This window comes from Saccopteryx leptura, chromosome 3 (genome assembly GCF_036850995.1).
Source record: "Saccopteryx leptura isolate mSacLep1 chromosome 3, mSacLep1_pri_phased_curated, whole genome shotgun sequence".
NCBI classification, from domain to species: domain Eukaryota; kingdom Metazoa; phylum Chordata; class Mammalia; order Chiroptera; family Emballonuridae; genus Saccopteryx; species Saccopteryx leptura.
The window spans coordinates 17,625,142-17,638,922 of NC_089505.1; positions in this window are offsets into that span (position 1 = coordinate 17,625,142).

The window sequence follows — 13,781 nt, forward strand, 5'->3', positions numbered from 1 at the left end:
TCGATAGTTATTTGATGAAGACATGATGCTACAAAAGGACAATGCTAAGGAATGGGCCTTTGGAGATATAGTAGGGTTACCAATCATTTCAGTAGACCCAAGACTGTCTCAAATTAGCACAAAAAGTCCTGTACCCCAGAAAACCTCTAAGCCCTGGGAAAACCAAGAAGGATGGTCTCCCTACATTTTTCTACCACTGAATTAACCAACCCTGACATATAACCCTATCATCAGATTTCTTGAATACAAATAATGATTAAATGGTTCATAACTTACAGCCCAAACATCCTAACCCTTAGCGTACCCAAATTTAAAGAGCTTCAATCAATTCACCATGTTTACCCTTCCTCAACGAGTTAAGTCCACCCTAGGAAATTTTGATCAGTACAAAAATGTATGTTGTGATTACAGTGGTGGGCCAGTGCCAGCTGTCCATTGAGAGAAAAGAGCAAAATGAGCTCTGTGAAATCAGAGACCTTGTCTATCTTGTAAGGAGCGATAATCCCATCATCCAGCACAGTGTTCAGCTCATGGCAGGTGATCAATAAATACTTGCTACATAAATATTGCTCGTTAGTTTTATTAAATTTCTCAAGCATACACAGTAGTGTCCCTAGGTACCAGTAGAGTGAATTAAGCAGTAAAGTAAACTTTAAAATATTGATTTCTATATCAAGCTTAGATGGATCTGGTATATCACAAATCAGAACGAGCTAGTGGACCTGAAATCTTGTTAGGCAGAGGTAAACCAAGACAGGGATGCAGGGAAAGCACATTCAGAGTCTTAGAGTTCTGGTGTGCAGAAGGAGTATATAGCTAATGACCATATGACAAGATCAGTGGAGAGTTAGTTCTTTATGGTCTAGGAGTCTTACCTGCCTCCATTTTATTATTTGTTTCCCAGACCATCAATCAATCAATCATCTCACTGAGAGCCCTGTCCTTTTTAATTCTTTCTTCTTGGTGTCTCAAAAATCACTGTCTTCTACTAGCTTCTCATCTGGCCCCATGACTTCCAGGGCGGCTGCAGCTGCAATGCCACACGTTCTAAGTGTACCAGGAACTTGGTTTACCTTTGATCGTTGCCCTCTCTATAGCCAAGAATGAATGCACAGCCCCATCTCTGTGAGATGCTTTTTCCTTCTCAGTGGTATGAGAAGCATTAGGGCTGAATGTACCGATGTCCCGTGTTCTTCCATGTCACAGAGAAACTGGGGACACTAGGTTTATTTATTTGCCCTTTGTTAGGGCCACCACACCACAGTCTCTCCAGGACTATGGCCTTGGTCCAAAAGAGAATAGAATTGTCAGTGTTATCACATCAAAACATACTCAGCATGGCCCTCCTTGTCAATCCTAAATATCGAGTATAGTTCCCCCATAGTCTTTCTTCAAGGTAAGCCCTTCCGCACCTGACATATGGTGCAGGAGATAAAAGAATAGCCCTTGTTTCCCAGGGGCTGAGAAGTCTTAGAAGTCTTGGCTCACTGAGTCTTTTTTCCTTCACACAAGTTGTGGCTTGGGTCTTCCTGCCAGTCTTTCTGAACATGCCACCCAGCAGCTGCTTCTGTTGCACGGGCAAGTGAGGATTTCTGAATCTACACCATTTAGGCCCACAGCTTAAAGTTGAGCTGTATATGTGTCCAAGATTCATGGCTCTAAATATATTATGTAGCTTGATTGAATACATTGGGCATCTGCTTTCAAATAAAACTTTAGAAATTTATTAGCAGAAGTAGCAGACCTCTCCCAAAGTTTTTAACACACACTAATTTTGTGGTTTCAAATTTAAAACTTGATCAAAACAAAGCCTTCTAGGTTTAGCCTCCTGAAATGTAGATTAAATACCCTGCTTTTCAATACAAATTGCTTATAAAATGGAATTCTCTTTGGACGTGAGCTAAATCTTACAAAGCTGTATTTTGATGAATGATGTTTCAATTATTTAAGAGCAGACAAATTTATTTCTCACTGAAATATGCAGGGGTTTAAAAATTAAAAGCACTTACTAGAATGTTTTTAAATGTAAAGTAAGTGCATTGGCTGCTACAAAATATCTTTACGTTTACTCATGTCTCTTCATTTTTCCCAAGCACAAACCCAGTAAAAGGATTTGTAAGTTGCGTTTTGATTCGTTACTACTGATTAATTATAAATCTGATTTTCTCAATGGTTCTATTTCTTGTCACAATTGTTTTTTGAGGTAGTAAGGGTGGAGAGAGAGAGAGAGAGAGAGAGAGAGAGAGAGAGAGAGAGAAATGCCCAGTGGATCAGTGAGTGTCAAACATTTCGTTCCCGGCCCTCATTGTGTAAGAGCAGCCTCACCCTCTTCTAATAACGAGAGTCCATTGTCCCTAAAAGGTAATAAGTACATTTCTTCCCTGGTGATCCCTGGGTATTTGAACATGAAAGTGCCTAGACAACAGTCATAGCTTATGGATCAGTGGGACTACCACTTGGTAGAAGTATTCTCTTTGTGAATCAGCATCTCCAAGCACACACAGCACAGAACCGTGGAGACAGGAAGCACTGACTCCCTGAGTGGGTCCCTGAGAGTGATGGTAGGCAGGGCCACTCCTGCTTCTATCCACTGGTTCACAGACCCTGTATTCTAACAGTGGGGACACGGCACCGTGTAAAGGTCTAATTTAGTCTATACATGGCCTTCTGGCAGATAATGTTTTACTGAGAACTGGTGCTAGATTCTGTTCCTGGTAAGATGGACTACTGGTTAGAGAAGTAGCTAGGCCAGACTTGGTAAATGGGAGGTCATGCTGTTGGGCTCGTGTAGACTCTCGGTGCCTGTCACCATCATGATTCTATTAACATTCCCATTGTGCTGGCAGTAAAATGGCCAGTGACAGAGGCTAGCTAAGAGGCTGGTGACATATATCAAAGGAGACTCGATGGAGCTAACCCCACAGGCCCTGGAGAGTTGAGCCCAAAGGGCTGGAAGAGCGCTTAGTGTAGAGAGCTAACAACTGAAGGCTGCCCTTCCGAGGTACTTCCTGCGACCGGGGCACTAACTCTTTCATTTCTAAAAGTGATTTTTGGAGCTACAACACAGTATAGCAATACAGAGATAAGGACATAAATATCTAAACACAGAAATAAGATAATGTTGGATAAATGCTATGAAGGAAACTATCAAGAAGATATAATAGAGAACGAATCAATGAAAAGAGAAGTGACAACTTAGAAAAAGTGTTTAAAGAAGGTCCTTCTTTGGCAATGACAGTTAGACTGACAGCTAAAGGAGGTGAATGATTCACTCATGAGAAGAGTTGGATAAAGGGCTATGTAGACAAAAGAAACTGTAAGTTGAAAAACCCTAACGTGGGAACTAACTTGATTCATTTGAAAAACATTAAAAAAATAAAGATCAGTGAACTCTGTAGTCTAGAGAATATGGGGAAGTGAGTATTAAATGAACTTGGAGAGGCCCACAGAGAAGAGGCCAGATTGTGTGTGATCTTTGGGGTCCTGGTGAGGACTCTGCCTTTTATTCTACATACAGTGCAAAGTGTTTGAATGGTTATAAGCAAAAGAGTAACACTTTCTAGTTACAATTTTGAAAGATTTTACTAGAGAAAGTTGGGACACATAGCTATGGAAAAAGCTACTGGTTTTTGGAGGGGATTTCTTGCCAAAGCCCCCCATAAAGGCACACAGCAGTTAGAATAGCAAAAACAACAATCCATAGACAACATCTATGACAAAATTAAGTAAAAATATAACCTTGTGAATCCTAAAGTATGAGTTCTATCCTGACAGTTTTAAAACCTGCATGAAATCAGAGTTTATGAGGGAAAAATCAAAAGAAAGTAATTGAGAATTAACAGATCTAACAACGAAAAAACAACCATAGGTACTCACTCGACAGCTTGTGAGACGATTTGAAAACAGTATCTGAAAGTAGAAGAGTTTCACACTACCACGGCAGGTCGATGATAATGTGTTAAGTTGCTGGAGGGATCTAAACATATGAACACTCCAAACTAACTAGCAAAAGCTCACTTCCAGGAGAACATTCCACATGGAGGTCAAGTCCTTGGCAATCAAATCAAAACTGAGCCGGACAAGGTCAACAGAGTCAAAGAAAGGGGAAAGTCTGGATAGAAATAGGAAAAGGGAACAGAGCCCAGGAATCCCAGAAACTAAGCCATTGCGTTTTCAAACGCATCACAAAAATAACAAAAGAGGGAGTTCTAGAATTATAAAGTTGGAAAGTTAATCTAAAGTTCAGGAAAATGAATTACACGTGAAAACAAACAACGTAAAAGGATTAAGGTCAAATCTGAGACAAGATTGTTATAACGGACAACAGCATGGTGATCAGAGGAGAAGAGGCGGATGAGGGGTAGAAGAGGGTAAAGGGAATAAATGGTGATGGAAGGAGACTTGACTTTGGGTGGTGAGCACACAGTACAGTATTCAGATGATATACTATCTAACTGTACATCTGAAGCCAATATAATTTTATTAACCAATGTCACCCCAATAAATTTAACTTAAAAAGCTGTTATGAGAGAAAGGAATAAAACCCATGATAACATTCCTAAAACAATGAAAGCAAGCTAGAAAGACATGTCTTCAAACAGATTTTAAAAGTATAAGCAAATATTTCAAAATAATACAAAATATTTAAGAAAATGATGCTATGTCTAAATGAATAGAATAGGCCAGAATGAAAAACCAGGAATGAGGAGAGAGAATTTAGAAAAGAATTTTTAAATGTATTTCTGTAATAAAATTTAAGCCATAAGAAACATGGCATAAACGCATAGAATAGATAACGCTTTAAAAAAAATTGAAGACTAAAAAGAGTAAAAATTTAATATAAAAATTAAAGAAAAATAATTAGAAAGAATAGGACAAATATAGATGTGAGGAAATGAAGACTCAACCCACATATGATAAGAGGCACTAAAAAAGAAAACCAAATCAAGGGAACAGAACAAATAATGATAATTAAAAAGGAGAAAGAGGAGAAAAGAAAAAAACACTTTTCTACACTAAATAACAACAATAATAAAATTGATACTACATGTTAAATAAGCATAATGCAAACTTGGGAAAACCTAACTGAAGTGACCAATATTGAAGTATATTCTAATAAAATTATTGGACTTTGAAAAATCCTTTGGGCACCCAGCAAAAGAATAGATCACTATTTTGCAAAAAATGAAATCATACTGTTCCTAAAATTTTTGACAACCATGCTTTATGCTAGAAGACAAATGGAATAACATATTTAAAATGCTTAGGGAAGGAAGTGTGGGCCAAGGCTTTTATATCCAGTTGAAAATGGCTTCCAAGTATTAAAGACTACAGACAAACTGATTAGTTTTCAAGAACTCAGAAAATACTCTTCTCATGAGCCCTTTCTTAAGAAACTGAAGAATGAGTTTCAGGCAACCAAAACTGTAAGAAAGACATTAATGTATAGAATAATGGTAGGCTTTAAATATATATAAATATAGTTATATAATATTATAGTTATATAATAGTTATATAATGAATTAACATTAATTGAAAACAGAAGGTAAAGAGTAAAAAATGTAATAACTATACGGTCTGACAATACAAAAATAGTAGCACAACTAAAAAATGGAATGAGTTCTTACAAAAAAAACATTTTTTAAAGTCTTTTTAGCATTATATTGCTGAAAAATACTGGTATTATTAATCTTAGAATGCTTTATATGTAATTTAGAATAAATCAAATGAGTAATTATATAAAATTCCAATTCATCATCTCCATTGTTCATCAAGCAAAATTTGTGGCATGTGTGAAAGGAGAAGCAAATTAAATCAAAACCCTGCATCAAAATTGCTGCTAGGCTGGTCATTCTTTCCAGTCCTTCCAGCATTCACGTTGGACTAGTTGCCTCTTCCTGGTTGTACTATATAACGTGCCTGGACCTTAGGTGCCACTCTGAGAAGAATCAAGGAGAGACGTAGTCCTGTGTGGACTGAGCTTGAGAAAATCCTGAAGTGACCGGGGGACCTGGAACTCAATTTTCCACCATCTGTGCAATGAGCATTAGGGGTAAAACTCAGTCCAGTTATAGAAAAATAAGTATTTTCTCACACCTGCACTTTTGATTACGAAGGGGTTTTTTATGCCAAATTTCTGTTACTTCAATGAAAAATAAGGCAAGGTCATCGGCTGAGAATGGGGAGGAAAAGGAAGCATGGGGTGCTCAGGTAGACAGTAGATTTAAAATAGTCTTAGCAGAAGAGAGCAATAAACTTCCCAGGGAGACTGAGGCTTAGTAAGCAGTACTGAGTGCCTTTGGCGTTGCATGGCTATGGATAATGTGTTGATAGTAAGCTGGTGGAAAGAGTATTTTCAACAATTTTCAGGTGAGATGGTTGACCTCGGTTCTGGTTCAGCTTGGGAAGCACTGAATAATGAGGAGAGAGAAGCAAATTTGATTACAGTCAACAATTTTGATGTATCATGTTTTAGCACATTAGAATTTTAAAATGCAATATAATGTTTTAAAATAAATGTAAGATAGAAATAAAATTTTTTCTTATTGATGTTATTCTTTCAATATAACCACTAGATAAATTACAGAAATATCATGTGTGAAAATAGAAAATAATTTTACTACTTCTAATTTGTAGTTAAAAAACAATAGGTTTTAGTTTTATATATGAACTTTCAATGTGAGTTAAATCATCTGTTTTGTAGTATATTATGTTTATTAGGCTTAAAATTTTATTGTTTTGTTCTTAATGAATTTGGTTTATTCCTAGGGAACTGTCTGACTAAAGTAAACATCTATTTCTCACACAGGAAAAATAAAATATAAGGATAACTACACAATAAGATATTGCTATGTACTAAATGTTTGTGACCTCCCCAAATCTACACATATTGAAGCTCTAATCTTTAAGTGGAGGTTGGGACTTTAGGAAGTAATTATGTTTAAATAAGGACATGACTGGAGAAAAAGGAACCCTCATTCACTGCTGGTGGGGATGCAAATTAGTACAATCATTAAGGAAGAAAGTATGATGGTTCCTCAAAAAATTAAGAATAGAACTACCATATGACCCAGCAATCCCTCAACTGGGTATCTACACCCCAAAACTTGAAAACATCGGTAAGTAAAGACACATGCACCTCCATGTTCATCACAGCATTATTCACAGTGGCCAAGACATGGAAACAAAGAAAGTGTCCTTCAACAGAGGATTGGATAAAGAAGATGTGGTACATATATACAATGGAACACTACTTACCCATAAAAATGATGACATAGTGACATTTATGACAATGCGGGTGGATCTTGAAGATATTATACTGAGTGGAATAAGAAAGTAAACCAGAAAAAGCTAAGAACTGTATGATTGCACACATAGGTGGGACATAAAACTGAGATCATGGACACAGACAAAAGTGAAGTGGTTACCAGGGGGAAGAGGATGTGAGGAAAGGGGATGTGGGGGAGGAGTTGGGTGACAGGTATAAAGAGGAACAAATCGAAGGTGATGGAAAATGATACGACTTTGGGTGATGGGTACACAATATAATCTACAGTTCAAATGCTATAGAAACGTTTGTCTGAAACCTATATACTTTTACTGATCAATGTCACCCTGTTAAATTCAACTTTCCAAGTAAAATTTAAAAAAAAAAAAAGGACATGATGGTGAAGCCCCCATAGTGAGATTGGGGCCCTTATAAGGGAATGAAAAGACCAGAGCACTGTCTCCACCATTGAGCACACAGCAAGCCAGGAGGGAGGCCTTCACTAAGAACTCAACCATATTGGCACCGTCATCTTGGACTTTCAGCCTCCAGAACATTATACACTGTTTGTAGTGTAAGACACCCAATATATATCTAGTATTTGTTATAGCAGCCCAAATTGCTGAAGGCAATTTTATAAAGTATTTTGAAATCAGGAGTACAATTTATGCTGCAAATCTATGTGAGCTCTTAATTTTGGAATCTGTTGTGCTTGTCAAAAGAAGGTTTATAGGATGTTAAAATTGTGATTGTCCTTTATTTATTTTTTTTTCAATTTTTATTTATTTATTTTAGAGAGGAAGTGAGAGAGTGAGAGAGAAACATCAACGCATTGTTCCACTTATCCATGCATTCAATGGTTGATTCTTATATGTACCCTGACCAGGAATCGAACCCACAACCTTGGTGTATCAGGACATCATTCTAACCAATTGAGCTACCCAACCAGGGCTATCCTTTTCTAAAAGAAAAGATTCATAAACTATATTTATAGCACCATACAGTTTAATTATTTACCTTCCCACAGCAGATTAAAGAAAAATATTATTTCTCACTAGGCTAATTTGAATTACTGTACAAGCCTCAACTAAATGTCATTTTCTGTAGGAATCCTTTCCTGAATTCCAGGTTCAGGTTAGGTACTTCCTATGGTTCATTCCTAGCACCATGAATTCACCTCTTGTCAAGGGGTATTAGAACTGCTGTTTCCCTATGTCTCTTCCGACTAAACAGTAAACTCTTTGAGGCTGCAGTCATGCTCTGTCACCAACATATCTCTGGCACCTATCCCAGTCTTGTTCGAGATAAGAATTCTGTGTCTATTTGTTTGATGAATAAACAAATCATCTCTAGAAAAGCCAACATGATCATTGTAAAGTATACTTTTAAAAATGCAAGGGGTTCCCCTCTTCCTGTTTTTTTTGGAATCAAAACAGACAGAAAAAAAAGTAAAAGTCCAGAGTTTTAAAAACTTCCCATGTGTTAAAAATGTTGGACACATTAAAAAAATTTTTGAACGCTAAAGCAAAACAATGAATTTGGCCAAGAAGGAAACAAGAATGTGACATTAAAATTAGCATAGCCATTCCAGAATTTGAAAAGACAAATATCAGAGGAATTTTGAGAAGGATAATAAAAGGTTTTGTTAATACAGATCTGAATAAGTACATACACAGTTCAGAGATTTTGTTTAAATCATTTCATTTAATGCAAACCAGCTAGGCACTTTTGTTTGTTGTTGTCTTTGTCCAAAATCATGTGCTCTGAAGAAAACTATGAATTGCTTTAAGCATTAACAGATGCTGGATTTAAAGAGTGATCAACTTCTAAACTGCTGATTACTGTGGAAAAACTAAATACGTATTCTCTGTTCTGTACCAAATTTGAAGCTATTATACTATGACAGTTTCTTATGTTTGAGAAAATGTAAAATATGTGCTATAAAAAGCAATGGTTTAAAAGCTATTTGTTTCTCCTTTGTATTTGGAGTTGGTTGACGTCAACCAATTTTTGCTAAAATGTCCGCAGACCAATGATAATAGTTAACAGTTATTGAGGGCTTACTATGTGCAGGGTACTATTCTAAGGGCTTCATGTATATTAACTCATTTGAGCCTCATAACTCCATGAGAGGTATTATTCCACTTCTATTGATAAGGAACCTGAATCATGGAGAGAAATTTCCTTAATGACAATGGTTAGTAGCTGGGACACCTGAGGTTTGAAACAAAGGTGTCTAACGTTAGAATCTGAGCTCTCCTTAGTTGCCAGAAAAAGCCAATTTTATTCAACATAGAAAAAAAGAAGCTTATTAAAAGAAGACTGTGTAGCTCACAGAACTTTGCCTTTGTTAAATTTTTGATGAATAGACAACTAAAATTCTCTCTTACTCTTTTTTTTTACTTTGTATAAACCAAGTTTATGATGTATCATATTCACCGATATCATTCCATTTTCCACTGATGCGGAAAGTTGTACCTATCAGCGCTTAATGAATAAACTGGATCACATAACAATAGTGGAAACGGTTCTCTATGGTAAAATACTGTTTTTGAACAAAAGAGCTGAGAGATGTGCCCTCAGGGAAGGGTGCATGATGACTGTCAGATTTTGCTATATTTTTAAAGTCTTATTATATTTTTTCCATCATGTTTGGAGAGCTAGCACATGAACCAGAGACTTAAGGTTAGGTAACAAAGGCTAATTTTAATTTGAGGGCAAGGAACCCCTAAAAGCAGGGCTCTAATCAAAGATCAGATGCAGAGGGTTAGTCCTTCATTTCTATGAAATATTTAGGCCTGGTATTCATACAATGCAGCCAATTTTATGCATCTCTTCCCAACTCCACATGTGGTCACAAGCTCCTGGCTTGAAATAGGTCATAGGAGAGTGTTTACACCATGGAAATTGGCAAACATCTCCAGAACATCAATTGTTAAACATTTCCTGTTAGGTAGATGTACTATCTATCTATCTAGAGTTGTTAGCATGGAGGGGGGCGGGCAGTCCATGCACAGTGCATCCATTATATTATACAAAACTTAACATTGTATTCCAAAGCAGGATATATCCACTGTGCTTATTCACTTAACATTTGAAAAGTCATGGAGGAGGGTGAATTTCAACTCTTCAAAAAATTGTTTAAAGCTTTTATTTATTGATTGTAGAGAGAGGATAGAGAGAGAAAGGCAGAGGAGTAGGAAGCATCAACTCATAGTAGTTGCTTCCTGTATGTGGCTTCACCAGTCAAGCCTGAGGTTTTAAACCAGTGTGACCTCAGCATTCCAGGTTGACGTTTTATCGACTGTGTCACCCTAGGTCAGGCTCCTTGGAATTTTTCAAATGAGTAACTAGAGCAGTATCCCCGTCAATATACTTTAATAATACAAGTAATTAGATTTTAATGTATTGTACTTCATAAATAATGCTTAATAAGCTCAAAATATATTTGGGGTCAATGATCTCTTTGGGGATGTTTATTTGGGGGATCGAAAGAGGGAAAAGGACAAGAATAAAATAAATGAATATTTTCAGAAAGCAGTAACAGCCAGAGCATTAAAATAAGAATAAATCAACCGAGATGTCTCTGATTACTATAAAAAATGAACAAATCACAACGATCCCAATGTATACAAGTCTCTCTCCCCTTGCACAACCTGCGTAAACTCTCTCTGAGCAGCTCCTAATGGGAAGGGGCCATTCAATCACCCCCTTCGCACAAGCTGCAGATAAACAGATGAGGTGGCAAGGAGTGGAAGGGGAACCACAGACTTGAAAGGGAGTAGAGGTGTCAAAATAAATTCTCTACTTGGTTGCCAAAAGTGGCACCCAAGGATCAAGCAGAAAAGCAGTTTAATTTCCTATCCCTGTGGTCTCTCTCCTGATCACCCGCAGGTTTCTTAGCCTTGGTAGAAGTTACTGACCATCTGTGTCCCATCTGTAAGATGTTATGACAATGCTCAATGTGTCATTTGTGTCATGAGGCTTGAGCCCCCGCCATAAAGCTAAGCAGACACAAGGGCAGCCATTACCCAGAAGCCACATTTAAAAAAGTCTTACCTTAAGATTCCCAGACACATTTGTACGTATGGGAGAAAATACCATCACTCCAAACATGAAGGTCAACAATATAGTGGTTTTTTATAGCAGAGTTCTGGGACTGCCAAGGCCAATACCATCTGTGTCTGACACAGAGAATCTTATGTGATGATTACCTCCACTTCTGAGGGAATGCTATGTCATTATATTAGTGTGTTGGGGCTGCCATAACCAAACACATTAGATTGGGGGACATACAACAGCAATTTATTTTCTCACAATTCTGAAGGTGAGAAGTTCACCACCAAGGTAGCAGTTGGTTTGATGTCTGCTGAGAGAACTCTTTTCCTGGTTTACAGATAGCTGCTATCTTGCTATGTCCTCAGGCATGGACAGAGTGGGGAGGGGGGGGGGGGGAGAGAGAGAGAGAGAGAGAGAGAGAGAGAGAGAGAGAGAGAGAGAGAATGCTCTGGTGTCTCATAAGGAAACCAATCTTATTAGATCAGGGCCCAACCCTTATGACTTTATTTAACCTTAATTACTTTCTTACAGAACCCATCTCCAAACACAACCGTGCTGGGAATTAGGGCTTTAATACAAGAATCTTGGAGAGACACAAACATTTAGTCCTTAATAGCCACTTTCCCCACCTGTATGGGACAGGAGGTCACTTACGAAATGGAGTCAAGCACTGAGCACAGCTTCTGTCGTTGAACTTTAATCTATTGTATCGTTTCAGCTGGGTTTACCCTGGAAATGAGGAGAGACTGAAGACAGAGATTTCCTTTTGTTTCCCAGGTGGTCCGACTGAGGAAGATGGGGGAGGATAGCACAAATAAAGTAGTAAGATCCAAAAGTGGAGCCAGGGCAATTTTTTTTTTTAATCAAGTGAGAGGCAGGGAGGTGAAGAGACAGACTCTCACATGTGTCCCAACTGGGATCAACCCAGCAAACCTTCTATGGGGCGATGCTTTGCTCATCTAGGGCCGCTGCTCCATTGCTTAGAAACTGAGCTATTAGCACCTGAGGTGAGGCCATGGAGCCATCCTCAGCACCCGTGGCCAACTTGCTCATTTGGGCCATGGCTGTGGAAGGAGAAGAGAGAGGGAGGGAGTGGTGGAGAAGCAGATGGTCGCTTCTCCTGTGTGCCCTGACTGGGAATCAAACCCAGGACATCCACATGCCAGCAATGCTCTACCGCTGAGCCAGCTGGCCAGGACCCAGGGAAAATCGTATGAAACCATTTTTATCTGCTCCATCATGTTGGAGTGTTGCTCCCCACCTCCCCCCAAGAAAAGAGACTTTCCACTCGGGCCCAGAGTCTCTCTTAGGGCCTTGTGGCTGCTGAGTGAAAACCAAGCCAGCCCTGCAGGAAAGTCGTGCAGCCTCTGCCTGGGCTCTGAAAGGTCTGGCTGCGGAATCCAGAGGGGCACTTGTGATTCCCTGCAATGCTACCCCAGGCGATGAGGCCAGGGAGCGCTCAAAGGGCTTTAAAAATTAATCTCCAGTTTTCAAAATTAGGGATAAATTTTTAATTTTTTAATTAAAAATAAACTTTAGTTCCTTTTTAAGAGAAACCCTAACTGTGCAATCCCAGTGGTAAGTCCCCAGCCAAGTCCTTGGAGTTGCTACGGAAATATGCCCAGTGCCTGCCCTTGAGGGGCCTGGGTATCGCTCTGTGTATTTCTGTTGGGGGAGAAAGCCTGAAACCACCTCAGTTGTGCTTCACCAGCCCTTTGATTTTCCTTGGGCAGTCTGATTCTTTGTTGTTTACTAACATGTGAGCTTTGCCCACTGTCTAATTATTCCGTCATTACCGAGAGTGAGCCGGTACTGGCTATTTGAATGAAAGGCAATGTTTTATGCTGACATTTTAATCAGTGGAACTTACTGTCATAAAACCTCTGTGAGACAGTAATGATTTGCAAAACCTAATATTACATCTTTTGTTGAGCCCAGCATCTGTGTATAATTGACCAATTTATTAGATGCTTGTGGTTCATTGATTTTCTACACAGAAAAAAAAAACTGGACTGCAGTTTCTAGCTGCTGTTTTCTTCAAATTGATCATGCTAGCTCTCATAAATGTTCCCTTTGTACTCACGCTCTTACTTTTGCACAAAGAAACTGTACTATATACAGTGTGGTGTCACTGGCCTTGGAATTAGAGTTAGAATTTTTTGTTTTGTTTCTTTTCTGAAGAAGCTCTTCTGTGTTGGTGTTACAAAGTATTTTTGAAGGCAGTTTTATCCAGAGGAATTTTCCTTACAAAAGGCGGCTTATTTTCTGAGTATACGTCTCTTTGGTTTAGCATCATCCTTATAAAGGGAAATTTTCTGAAAGCTACTTGGCTTGATTTATTATGAAGCCAAACAAATAGACAAGATATTTATTGACAATTAATCTCAGGATCATTGCCAAGGAAAGAATGACTTCCAGAAAATTTTTATATGTGCTATTGCTGATTATAAGATAT